At 40.2% G+C, this 13663-nt stretch overlaps 1 long non-coding RNA gene across 1 annotated transcript in view; it reads right to left on the bottom strand.

The window, feature by feature from the left end:
• The window catches only part of LOC103590374, a 13981-nt gene extending 1499 nt beyond the window's left edge, over positions 1-12482 (bottom strand). The window contains exons 1-2 of the long non-coding RNA XR_550465.1: positions 12417-12482; positions 8979-9036 (exon numbers count right to left, since the gene is read on the bottom strand). This is a non-coding gene — a long non-coding RNA (uncharacterized LOC103590374). The remainder of the gene's footprint in view (positions 1-8978; positions 9037-12416) is intronic.
• Positions 12483-13663: the final 1181 nt, after the last annotated feature.

The following is a 13663-nucleotide window of genomic DNA, read 5'->3' as shown; positions in this document are numbered from 1 at the left end:
CTTTTTTTTTTTTTTTTTTTTTTTTTTTTTTCCCCGTTTTTTTTTTTTTTTTTTTTTTTTTTTTTCCTTTTTGTCTTTTTTCGTGTCCGGCAACCGATCGCAACCCTCAGTGTCGCGCCCGTACCGGACCGGGACCGGCAACAGGATCGCAACAATCGGTGCTGCGCCCGCACCTCGCTCAGCCAGTGAGCGGGAACCAGTCTGTAAGTGGGATCCGAACCCTCGGCGGGAGTGCTGCCACGCTTCCCAAGCGGCACACTGTAGGAGTGGGCCACCGGGCCGGCCCTATTCCTGCATGTTTTCAATAGCCCATTTTGTTCATACCTACAAAGGATCTGGGAGGTGCCTTCTCAGAGCCATTTAGAATTCAATCATCAAGCATCTTGCGGCATGAGTAGACATAAAGTATTTGAACATGACCATGCTGTTGGCTAATTCGTTCTTTTGTTTCTAACCTGGCTGTCTTTGCCAAATATCTGGCTTTGCAGTCTTCCCCGTGGGACCACACCTCCACCCAAGTCTCCTGGAAAGCAGGCTGCAATACCCTTCCTCTTGCTTCTCTTTTTAGTTTTGTGCCCCCATCTATCAAATTCTAGCATATCTCTATTTGAAGTGACCTCTGTCTCCAAGAAATGCTTGATATGATGATAATCGACATATCTGGTATCTCCTTAGCTTATAGGTGTGTATGGTCTGCAATAGATGATATTTTTCTGACTCCTACTTCATAGTGCTATTGTGTTCAGTGTAACACCGTGTTTCCAGAAAGGACTTTGAAGCAACTCAGATAGACAGATGATAGATGATGGATCAACAGATCGATCTATCCATGTAAGGCGAAGGGAAACATTGTGTGCATGTATGTGTGTGGTGTTTGTGTCTGCTGCAAAGATAGGGCAAGAAGCTCTGATAAGGAGAGAAGAACGGCAGGGAAGGAGGGGGTGGGGAGAGTTTTACCTAAGGCAGGGAAGTGAACAAAAGAACAAACTCTGGCAAAACTTATTTAAAATGAAAGCCTGATTAAAAATTAAGACACTTTTTATCTGAAGAGTAGATATGACAACCCTTTTCACTTATGTTACCCTGAACAACTCTTAAACTGGCCAAGGAAGCTCGATTTCTTGGAAACTGGGTGGTAGCAAGATAATATTTCCAAGATCCAGGAGTCCATCTCTACAGAACATAAGTCTCTGAATTGCATGTTACCGTCCGTGTAGCCTTATCTTGAAGTTTCAGCTACTCTAAGCAGAGTATAATACATCGCTATATAGCAATGGGCAGAACCTTCTTTTGATCTCCTTTTAGAAACTGATCTGTGTCCAGCTGTTATAGTAGAAGTGATTTTTAAAGTTAATTATTACAAAACCAGTCTATATTGGGCCGGCCCGGTGGCGCACTGCTACAGTGCGCCGTTTGGGAAGCGCGGCGGCGCTCCCACCGAGGGTTCGGATCCCACATACAGACCGGTTCCCGCTCACTGGCTGAGCGAGGTGCGGGAGCAACACCGAGGGTTGTGATCCTGTTGCCGGTCCCGGTCCGGTATGGGCGCGACACTGAGGGTTGCGATCCGTTGCCGGTCACGAAAAAAGACAAAAAGGAAAAAAAAAAAAAACCAGTCTATATTTATTGTTGAGAAATAGAAAATACAAATAAGCAAAACAAAAATACCAATCATCTCACTACATTAACATTTTGGTATTTATTCTCCCAAACTTTTCCCTGTGATAATGATATACATTCTTTTTGTACAAAAATGGGATCATATTATGCATATTGTCCTATAATCTGCTTTTCTCATTCACATATAAATATCTTTCCTTATTAATAAATATACTATATCTTTTTAGTGGCTACCTAGCTGGATCAAAAATAACTTTTTTAGCCAATTCCTTATTGTTAAACATTTATACTATCTCCAATTTTAAATTTTTATTTATTATAAACATTGCTACATCTTTGCACACTTCCAAATGTTACCTTTGCATAAATATCTAAAAGAGGAGTTGCTAGGTCAAAGTGTATGTAATTTTAAAGCTTTGATAGCCCATTGTCAAATTATCCCCCATCCCTAGAAATTTTGTACTATTTACATTCTCTCAACAATTCCCTTTAGGAAAATATCCTCTTCCCCACATTCTCTCTGACACTGGATACTACTATTTTGATTTTTGTAAGTCCAATAGATAAAAAATGGTATATCATTTACCTTTATATATTTTTTATTACTAAGAAGAATAAATGTTTTTCAAAGCTTCATTGGTAATTTCAATTTCTTCTTTTGCTGAATTGCATGTTGACAGTCTTTGCTCGTATTTACAAATGGAACAATTATCTTTTTTATTGGTTTGTATATTAAGTATAATAATTGTTGTCCCTCAGATATACTATAAAAACTTTCCCGCAGTTTGTCATTTTCTTTATAATTTTATTTGTTGTGTTTTTTGAAGTCCAGATTTTTAAAATTTTTAATGTAGTTAAATCTATCCTTTTCTAATATTGTTTCTGACTTGTGTTTCATTCTTTCAAACTTGTTTCTTCCTTCAAGTTATATAAAACTTACCTATTTTCTTCTGGCTTTCTTTTTTTTCTTTTTAACATTAAAAATTATCTGGAGTCTATTTTAGTATATAGTGTAAGATAGACTTCTAAATCTTCCACCCCCAAATGTTAGTTGTCCCAAGACTATTTATTGAATAATCCACTTGCTATGAAATGTTACCTTTACGAGGCTGTTTCTGAACTTTCTATTCTACTCCATCAATGTCTTACTTGGTTCCAGGTGTACACTGATGTAATTACTGACCTGGCATTACATGAGAGCTTTCCCGCCACCCCTAGTACCATCTTACAATTGCTCATTTTCCTCCTTTTAGAATTGTCCTGGCTATTTGTGCACAGTTATTCTTCCAGATGAAATGTGCATTGGGATTTTTTAAGAGATTGGGTTGAATTTAAAATGATAATTTTTACATTATTGAGTATTTCAGTCAGGAACACAGTATATCTCTCCATTTGCCAAAACCTTTATGTCCCTCAATGAAAATCTGAACATTTTATAATATCCATGCAGCTTTTTTGGTTAAGCTTATCTCTGGGTGGTTCTCATTTTGTGTTGATTTTATGATAGTATTAATATTGGTATGTGCTAACAACAAGTGGCTTTTTTAGCATCATAGATAAGCGCACAGGGTCAGATGGCCTGAGTTTGAATCAGGACTCAATCACTTCCTTGCTGTGTGACCTTGGGCAAATAAATATTTCTTAGCATAAGTTTTCTCGTCTCATCTCCTGTGCAAAATATACCTAACAATACCATTTACTTTATTGTTGTTGTAAAGAATAAATGAGAAAATGCAAGTGAAACACTACACTGCAGGCCTGACACACAGACACATGAATAAATGTTAGTTATTCTTATTTTAAAGATTTTGCAGTAGCTTATGTTTGTTGGTAAAACTCTAGCTTGAATACTATTTCATATATCTGTAGGTTTTAAGAAGTCATCTTCCAAAACATACTTTAAATTTCTAAGGAGAAGCATTTTGAAGGCTTACTGTGTGACACTGTCCATCAACACAAATTTGTTTATGTAAGGCGCCAAAGAGCAGAAGGGGCTCCTGGTATGGTGCTGACTGCTACCACTCTGTGGACTTGAAGCAGTGTGACGAGCCCTGCCACATAAGAGAAGGTCCCAGTGTGGGTATAAGTTGCTTCAGCTGAGGGAATTCAGGTCACTCCCAGAGTGTAGCAACTCTCACTGGTGGTGGGACAGCCATCAGGCCTGTTAGTAAGTCAGCAGACTGGGATCTGGCCACCACCTAAGCCTGGAGTCATTTTCTTTCTGGTGATCATTCCTTTATTTAGTTGGATGTGTTCCCTGTTGTTTTCGTGGCCATTTATCATCTCTGTGAAATGGTCAAATAAGCCCAGGTGTTTTTAATTCTGGCAAATCCTAGAGCTCCCTGTTAAAAATATCTTGGCAAACTGCCATAGAATTGCAACAAATAAAATAAGGGATCCTGCTTCACTAATAAGAAGATTTTGGGGTTTGTTTTTTTTTTTTTTGCAGCCTGTGGTACAGGAATTTGAACCTGTGGCCTGTGGTGTTATAAGGCTGTGCTCTAACCTACTGAGTAACTGGCCAGCTCTAAATCTGCTGCAAACCTCTATGGCTTGCCTCCACGTTTTTTTCCCCTCTATACTTATTTTTTTTAATTGAAACATAATTGATTGTACATATCTGTGGGGTACAGCATTGAATATCAATACCTGTGTGCCTCAATACACGAGATTTTAGCAACTTATCTATATGACAGCAACATGAGTAATTTTTCTAGGAGCATTATATAGATACTTTAAGAATGTGGAACACCTTTCCCAAAAACCTGTATAGTAACAGGCTGACAAATAAAAACAAATTGAATTGATTAGAAAACATCATCTTACTATGATCTTTAAGAAGGCATTTAATTGGCATGCCACCAGTTAAATGAGGACAGATGCAACTTGAATACCTTGTTTCATAACTGCCCCTTTGTTGCAGTCAGGATCAGATAAGTCATCTTTGTTCTCCTGACCAGTCTATCCTGTAACAATCCCTCTTTATGACCTCAGCTAATGTACCCTATCTCCAAAGATGGCAATAAACCTATGCTAAACTTTCTTGTGTTATGATGCTTTTTAACTCCGTTTTGGGGGAGTGCAGAGTTCAGTTTAGCAGAAAGTCATGTAACAATTAGATCTGGCTCCCTTTCTCTTCATTAGTATAATGTCCCTTCTCCTTCCACAAGAAGGTGGAATTACAGAGGTCACGCATCTGGCCAACATCAGAGTCAGGCCTAGAATTAGTCCAAGACATATAGATCACACCCATTGTGTAGACATACTCTGGGCCACTATTCAAGCAATGCTCTGGTTTTTAAAATGTAGCAATCATCTCTCACATAGCACACACACACACACACACACACACACACACACACACACACACACCTACCTGCATTTTACAATGTTATCTGAGGTTATAATCCTGAAGGATTATAAACTGTTATTTTGTATCATAATACCAAACTCAAATTTGAGGGAAGCCAGTAGGCACTTAATATTTGCTGACTTGAAGTATACTTTCAAATGACTTTTGAGGGATTAGAGAGAAAAATAAGGTGGGGAATATAGAACTCTCCCCTCCCTCACAATTCCTTTATTGCTTTATCTATTGAGTTTTTAAAAACATGAAAACCATAGTGTAAACTTCCCATAGTATTTTGTACATCTCTGGTCCTTATTAAAATTCTGCGCTAAATTTTAGATTCCATAGCTCAAGAAAAATGTCCCTTCAGAGGAAAGTAATGAATAAGGCTGGCCAACGGGATTTATGGAAAAAGCTCTGAAAGACCTGAGATTACAGATCCCAACAAGAGAAGGGTGAAGGGTTGAAGTCTTTGCACAATGTGTGGTATATTAAGTGTAGGATGGTGACCAGATTGACTCCTTTTTCTCAGAAGCATGGTGGACTTAATATATAATAGAGGTTCTATGGCAGGGATGTCTCTAACATCAAGGAAGGATGAACTCTGTCAATGGATTCTAGAAGTCTAAGTTTATCAGGAGGATGCAGAAAACATCGGTATGTGTTCCACTAAATTTAATCTTCAGTGACTGTTACATACTTTTTGAAGCATGAAATTCACCTGCACATTGCTAAAATGATAGAGGAAGGATGATTCACAGAGGTAAAAGCCAATGGGGAACTTTGGGTGATAATGATATGTCGATGCAGGTTTATTGTGTAACAAATGTACAGCTCTGGTGGGGGATGTCAGTGATGGGGGAGGCTATTCATATGTGAGGGCAGGGGTACATGGGAAATCTCTGTACTTTCTGCTCAATTTTGCTGTGAACCTAAAACTGCCCTAAAAAATGATTAAAAAAAAAAAAAAAAACAGTGGTGGCAGCGAAGGTAGACAAGGGGGAAAACTATTGTTACAGCATAAAAAGAGTTAGTTTCATTTGCATGGTGCTTTAAAAATTACATAGTGGTTTTATTCTCTCATATGATCCTGTGAAACTAGAAAGACAGGTGTTCTTATTTACATTTTTCAACACAAGGAAACAGAAGCTCAGGGAGCTACAGTGACCTGTCTCAGTCTAAAGAACAGATGATCACTGAAGTCAGGTCTTAAAACTAGTCTTCTGATTCTAAGTCCAACGACCAATGCACTTTCCATCTGTATCTCTAACAATTCTCAAGCTTTTTGGAAAAAACCCCAGATCTTATTTCTGTTGCAGATTAGATATTTAAAGTAAACACTTTATCAATGCAATTAAGACATTAGGAAAAAGATATGTAAATAAAATTGTGACAGAAAAGAAAGATTATCCAAACTTTATGGTACTAATATCCTTTCAAAAACTACAGATTGATAAGCGGATGATTCTGAAATCACCAGCATTAGTTATTTATGCCATTAAGGGAAGAGAGCTGAAAGTCTCATCAGGAGTCAAATAAATTCCTGATTTCTCAGGATTGGTAGGTCCGAAAAGAAATCACCAAGAAAACCAAAGGCGCAAAAAATGCCCCACCTACCAATATCAAGTGCTATCAAATATCAAATATTAGCCTAAAATATCAAATATTAGCCCAAAAGGCAGTGAGTTTCTGTACATCTGTTTTAATTTATTAATAATTATAACAACCAATACTTACTGAGAGCTTATTTTGTGCAAGGTTTTGTTCTAACTGCTTTGTCCTTTTCCTAGTTTTCAGTGAGCAAAAGGTAACTTTTCTTTGCAATATCATAATACCCTTTGAAGTAATCAGAAAGAGTCTGTGGCACAAAGACCTGGGACTTGTCACTCTTGGTTCTAGAATTCTGGGTCTGGCTTCACAGAGAGGAAATGAGAGAAAGGCCTGACAATCATCCTGTGAATTAAAGTCAGATAGTTCTGGGCTCACAGAGGAATGTAGACATTCCCTTGAAAAATAGTAATTTACCATAAAGCAGCTTTCCAAATAGGTTAAGGCTTTTTCCCTTACAGGCAGAAATGAGCTACAGCTTATTTCAAACACCAGCTTCTCAATATTCCCAAAATCGGATTTTTAAGAAGCTCTCACCATCATACAATTCTGTAATGTTAAGCTTCTTCCCTGTCGCCAGCAATTTCAAAGAGCAAGAGGCAGGTATGTAAAAACCACTGACATTTCACATCATTTGAGGGTGCCTATCAGCACTAGAGAAATAAGATGTTTACGGACTCTTGGTAGTGTTCTGAGCCCTTTACTGGACAAATGTAGTGGCTTGTTTTTAGGTAAGGTAAAAATATGGGGAAAATATTCCTTTGTAATGTTCCCCCTGGCATATTTTTCCTTTTATCTGCTTGTTGATATCTGGAATCTCATTTAATAGAATAGAATCTTTTCTGAACCAGCGATGAATCTTATCATGCAAATACCTAGAATGGGAACACAGACTTAAATCTACAATATGGTGTAGACTTCAGTATCAGAGCTGAGGTTTACCTGAGTAAGATTGTGGTAGTGTGATGTGGAAAGAGATGTAGGGTGGCAAATTCTTAGGTAAGCTTTAGGCGGAAGATGCAGAAAAGGGTCCAAAGACAAGTATCTGACTACCCCAATCACTGTTTAATAATCAGTCTTCCCTTGCGATGCTCCAGCCTCAGGGACTGCCCAACGACACATAACTGCATTCTGGAAGCATTTTTTTTTTTTTTTTTAAAGATGACCAGTAAGGGGATCTCAACCCTTGGCTTGGTGTTGTCAGCACCACGCTCAGCCAGTGAGCAAACCGGCCATCCCTATATAGGATCCGAACCCGTGGCCTTGGTGTTATCAGCACCGCACTCCAACCCGTGGTGTTATCAGCACCGCACTCTACCGAGTGAGCCACGGGCCGGCCCTTGGAAGCATTTGAGATGACTGGCACATGACCTCTGGCTAACATGGAGGGTGACTATTTACCCCACCCTGAAGGTTTATTCTATTTATTCTGACAAAAGTGTAATATCTGGTACAGGCTCAAGTTCTCTGCTCTCTGGCCATCCATGGGTCATCTGGGCCAACAACTCAGTGCCCCCAAGATTACAGTGGTGCTCTGCAGAGCAAGTACCCAACATGCTTAATCATCAATCCTATTTCCTTCAAGCACTTCCCTTGTCCCGACCAAACAATTCTCTGATCAAAACCACCCCAAGATGGTAATTTCCATCCTCACAAAAAGATAATATAATTTAAATGAGATTGTGGAGTACAAAAATACACCCAAACCCCAATACACTAAAATTTTCTGTCAAGCAGAGCCACCTAGTGGTCGGACAGAATGGTTTTTTGTTTGTTTGTTTGTTTTTATTTCTCATTTAATAAACAATCCAATCCAGGTGGGTTGGGGTTTTTTGTCTGTTTTTTAAAAATGTTCATTTTACTCAGTCTTGTTTATATCCCCATCTGTCTTCCTTACCAAACATCTACTTATCCAAAGTAAATAAACCTATGGTTTGTTATAATTGGAAAGTTTTATGACTAAAACAGAAGCCAACCCAACAGTGTCTCATTACAAGGGCAAGACAGTGTCAGCACTAATTTATTTCTAAAGATAAAGGGACACTAGGATATTTACTTTGTAGCCTGCTATTTTCTGTAACTCACAATTCCTTTTCTCCACACTACACACATATACACACATGTAAATTGTCATATAAAATTTACAGAAAAGGCAAGCAAAAAGTGCTTCCCTATGGTTTCCACCCCCTCCCCACCATACACATATAATCTGCGGTAAAATCAGGAGTACCTTGGGTTGTGGTTTGATTCCTTTTCTTCCTTCAAAGTAGGTAAACATTCACTGTCATAAAAAAATAAAATAAAATAAAATTTACAGAAAAGGCAAGCAAAAAGTGCTTCCCTATGGTTTCCACCCCCTCCCCACCATACACATATAATCTGCGGTAGAAATCAGAAGTACCTTGGGTTGTGGTTTGATTCCTTTTCTTCCTTCAAAGTAGGTAAACATTCACTGTCAGCTAGGACAGAAGAAAAGCAAACTCATTGTTAGTCGCTGAAATTCTATTTTTTAGTTAAAAGACTGACACAGTTGAGCATCGAATTTCCCTGATCGGTGTGGTTACTTTTGCAGAAATGGCCTCACCAGGGAGTTCTAGAGGTTAAAAGACTAATAATGGCAAGGCTCTTGAAATGAGAAAAGCACTAATAACACACAGATAGGAGACTTGAACGTGCTTCTGCCCCTGTTGGAAAGAGTACAATTCATCACTCCTCAGTTATTTAGTCCCTGTAGAACCCCAAGGCTCCAAAAGCTAGAATCTGCATATTTCAGGATAGACACTAGAATAAAATGGCTTCACCTGAGGTCCTGGTGTGTCTGCAGAATGATTTCAGTCAGACTCCACAATAGAAAAGCAGCAGGTAAGTGGGGAACACCAAACTTCTTAAAGTCATCAGAGCTCCTTTCTATTGCACCACTCATTTTCAAGGGAAAAGAAATCCTTCGTATCTGCCAACTATGTGTCAAAATAACTGCCTGCTTTAGTAGTTACATAGAAATGCCTTTTTCAATTTTCTGGTGAGTGTGATAGGATCATAATTTTGTATTACACAAAATCTCAGGCACAAAAGGGAAAACCACATATTAAGAGAGATTGTCTTGGGTGATGGAGTTTTTCCTTTTTTTTCATTTTCTAAATTCATATATATGTATATATAACTTTTATAAACTAAAAACAATAAAATGAAACTACTTTAAGGACTATCTCGATGACCCACTCCTATCTTCAAATGCTTTCCACAGCCTTTCTTCCCTTAATATGAAAAACTGTTAGAAATTGTACAGGTTCATTGAGTGGTTCTAATATTTTGGCAAGCTCATCTTGATAAGCCTCTGGTACAATAATTCTAATAATAAATCTTTGAATTTAAGAACTCTGTGGTAGAGGTTTGAATCTGACCACAGGGTATTTTTTAAGATGAATGTTAAAAACACAAGTGAGGGGCCGGCCCGGTGGCGCACTGGATAGTGCGCCGCTTGGGAAGTGCGGCGGCGCTCCCGCCCGAGGGTTCGGATCCCACATAGGACCGGTTCCTGCTCACTGGCTGAGCGAGGCGCGGGAGCAACGCCGAGGGTTGCGGTTCCGTTGCCGGTCCCCGGTCCGGTGCGGGGGCAACCATGAGGGTTGCGATCCGTTGCCGGACACGGAAAAAGACAAAAAACAAAAAAAAAAAAAAACACAAGTGATACGGAAATATAAATAGTGGATTTTAGGGGCCAGCCCGGTGGCGCACTGGATAGTGCGCCGCTTGGGAAGTGCGGCGGCGCTCCCGCCCGAGGGTTCGGATCCCACATACAGACCAGTTCCCGCTCACTGGCTGAGCGAGGCGCGGGAGCAACGCCGAGGGTTGCGGTTCCGTTGCCGGTCCCCGGTCCGGTGCGGGGGCAACCATGAGGGTTGCGATCCGTTGCCGGACACGGAAAAAGACAAAAAACAAAAAAAAAAAAAAACACAAGTGATACGGAAATATAAATAGTGGATTTTAGGGGCCAGCCCGGTGGCGCACTGGATAGTGCGCCGCTTGGGAAGTGCGGCGGCGCTCCCGCCCGAGGGTTCGGATCCCACATACAGACCAGTTCCCGCTCACTGGCTGAGCGAGGCGCGGGAGCAACGCCGAGGGTTGCGGTTCCGTTGCCGGTCCCCGGTCCGGTGCGGGGGCAACCATGAGGGTTGCGATCCGTTGCCGGACACGGAAAAAGACAAAAAACAAAAAAAAAAAAAAACACAAGTGATACGGAAATATAAATAGTGGATTTTAGGGGCCAGCCCGGTGGCGCACTGGATAGTGCGCCGCTTGGGAAGTGCGGCGGCGCTCCCGCCCGAGGGTTCGGATCCCACATACAGACCAGTTCCCGCTCACTGGCTGAGCGAGGCGCGGGAGCAACGCCGAGGGTTGCGGTTCCGTTGCCGGTCCCCGGTCCGGTGCGGGGGCAACCATGAGGGTTGCGATCCGTTGCCGGACACGGAAAAAGACAAAAAACAAAAAAAAAAAAAAACACAAGTGATACGGAAATATAAATAGTGGATTTTAGGGGCCAGCCCGGTGGCGCACTGGATAGTGCGCCGCTTGGGAAGTGCGGCGGCGCTCCCGCCCGAGGGTTCGGATCCCACATACAGACCAGTTCCCGCTCACTGGCTGAGCGAGGCGCGGGAGCAACGCCGAGGGTTGCGGTTCCGTTGCCGGTCCCCGGTCCGGTGCGGGGGCAACCATGAGGGTTGCGATCCGTTGCCGGACACGGAAAAAGACAAAAAACAAAAAAAAAAAAAAACACAAGTGATACGGAAATATAAATAGTGGATTTTAGGGGCCAGCCCGGTGGCGCACTGGATAGTGCGCCGCTTGGGAAGTGCGGCGGCGCTCCCGCCCGAGGGTTCGGATCCCACATACAGACCAGTTCCCGCTCACTGGCTGAGCGAGGCGCGGGAGCAACGCCGAGGGTTGCGGTTCCGTTGCCGGTCCCCGGTCCGGTGCGGGGGCAACCATGAGGGTTGCGATCCGTTGCCGGACACGGAAAAAGACAAAAAACAAAAAAAAAAAAAAAAAACACAAGTGATACGGAAATATAAATAGTGGATTTTATTAATCTAAGCATTAGAATAACACATTGATTTCTTGAAGGAATAAAAAAAGGAAAAAACAGCTGTTATTATTTTTAAGTTTAATTTTTGATTTAATGGAAAGGAAGGAACATAAAGTACCATTACTCTCAGATATCAATTGGAAATTAAGTTATATGGGGCTACTTACATTACCATCTGTATATGTATGTGCTGTCCAATAGAACTTTCTGTAGTGATGAAAATGTTCTAGATTCACACTGTTCAATATGCCAGCCATTGGCTACTAAGCACTCAAAATGTGGCTACTGAAACTAAAATTTAATTTTATTAATTCTAATTAATTTAAATTTAAATAGCCACATTTGACTAATATCTATTGTGTTGGACAGCACAGATCTACATAAATGATATTTAATAACATTTTATATCCATACACAGTTTTAAATTATAGAACTCTAAATTAATAATATATAAGGTAATTTCAGATGCCACTTTTCCCAGATAATTTGGTCTCAGAGATTTCTTCATGTGAAAAAGAGATCATTTTCGGCTTGAAAAAAAATCATTTCAACAACCTGTTTAGAAATAAAAACAAATGGCAACAGTTGATGCACTAATTAAACTGAATATTTAAGGGCCATCGGGCCCAAATTTATTATCTGCCTGCACTAGGTCTAATGTCACACTCCAGAATTTAGTGAGGTATTTGTATTTATAAAGCTGTTGCAGCCTTCTATGACTAAAGAGGAAAGAAAAAACGTTGGGTTACCACATACCATTTCTATTCATGCTGTTCATCCATTTATCAAGCTCCTCCATTTCTATTTCCATAACAGAAGGTGNCACCACTGTCTAATTCCAGAATATTCTTATCACCCCAGAAAGAAGCTGCATACCTATTACCAGGTAACACCACTCTCTCCTCTCCCCCAGCCCTAGGCAGTCACTAATCTGCTTTCTATCTTGGTAGATGAGGCTACTATGGACATTTCATCTAAATGGAATCAGTCAATCTAGTTTTTTTGTGACTGGCTTCTCTTGGTTAGCATAATGTTTTTAAGTTTCATTCATGTTGTAGCATGTACTTCATTCCTTTTATTGTCAAATAATATTCCATCAGATGGATATACCACATTTTGTTTACCCATCAGTTGGACATTTGGGTTGTTTCTACTTTTTGGCTATTATGAATAATGCTGCTATGAATATGGCATACAGGTTGTATGTGGCCATGGTTTTAATTCATTTGAGCATATACCTAGGAATAGAATTGATGGGTTATATGGTAACTAACTTTCTGAGAAATTGCCAGACTTTCTCACAGCAGCTGCACCATTTTACATTCCCACCGGCAATCTATGAGGGTTCCAGTTTCTTTACCTCAACGCTTATTTTCCCATTTTTTGGATTATAGGCATCCTAGTGGGTGTGAAGTATTTTATTGTGGTTCTGATTTGCATTTCCTAAATGAGTAGGACATTGAGCATCTTTTTATGTGTTGGCCATTGGTATATTTTTTTAAAAGAAGTGTCTATTTAAATCCTTTGCCCATCTTTTAATTGGGTTGTGTTTTTATTGTTGAGGTACAAGAGTTCTTTGCATATTCTGGATAGTAGATCCTCATATTTGTAAGTATTTTCTTGTTCTGTGGGTTATTGTCACTTTCTTGATAGTGTGCTTTGACAAAAGTTTTTAATATTGATCAAGTCCAATTTATTTATTTTTGGTTACTTGTGCTTTTGGTGTCATATCCAAGAAACCATTACTTAGTCCAAGGTCATGAAGATCTACACCTATGTTTTCCAAGAGTTTTAAATAGTTTTAGTTCATAAATTTAGGTCTTTGATCAATTTTGAGTTAATTTTTGTTATTTGCATGAGGTAGGCGTCTAAGCATTCCCACCTTTCAAAAACCGTTGTAGGGGCTGAGCCCACGGCGCACTCAGGAGAGTGCGGCGTTGGGAGCGCTGCAGCGCTCCCACCGCGGGTTCGGATCCTATATAGGGATGGCCGGTGCGCGAGCG

This window comes from Galeopterus variegatus, unplaced genomic scaffold (assembly GCF_000696425.1).
Source record: "Galeopterus variegatus unplaced genomic scaffold, G_variegatus-3.0.2 Scaffold808, whole genome shotgun sequence".
Taxonomy (NCBI): Eukaryota; Metazoa; Chordata; class Mammalia; order Dermoptera; family Cynocephalidae; genus Galeopterus; species Galeopterus variegatus.
This window is presented reverse-complemented; position numbering and strand designations above follow the sequence as displayed.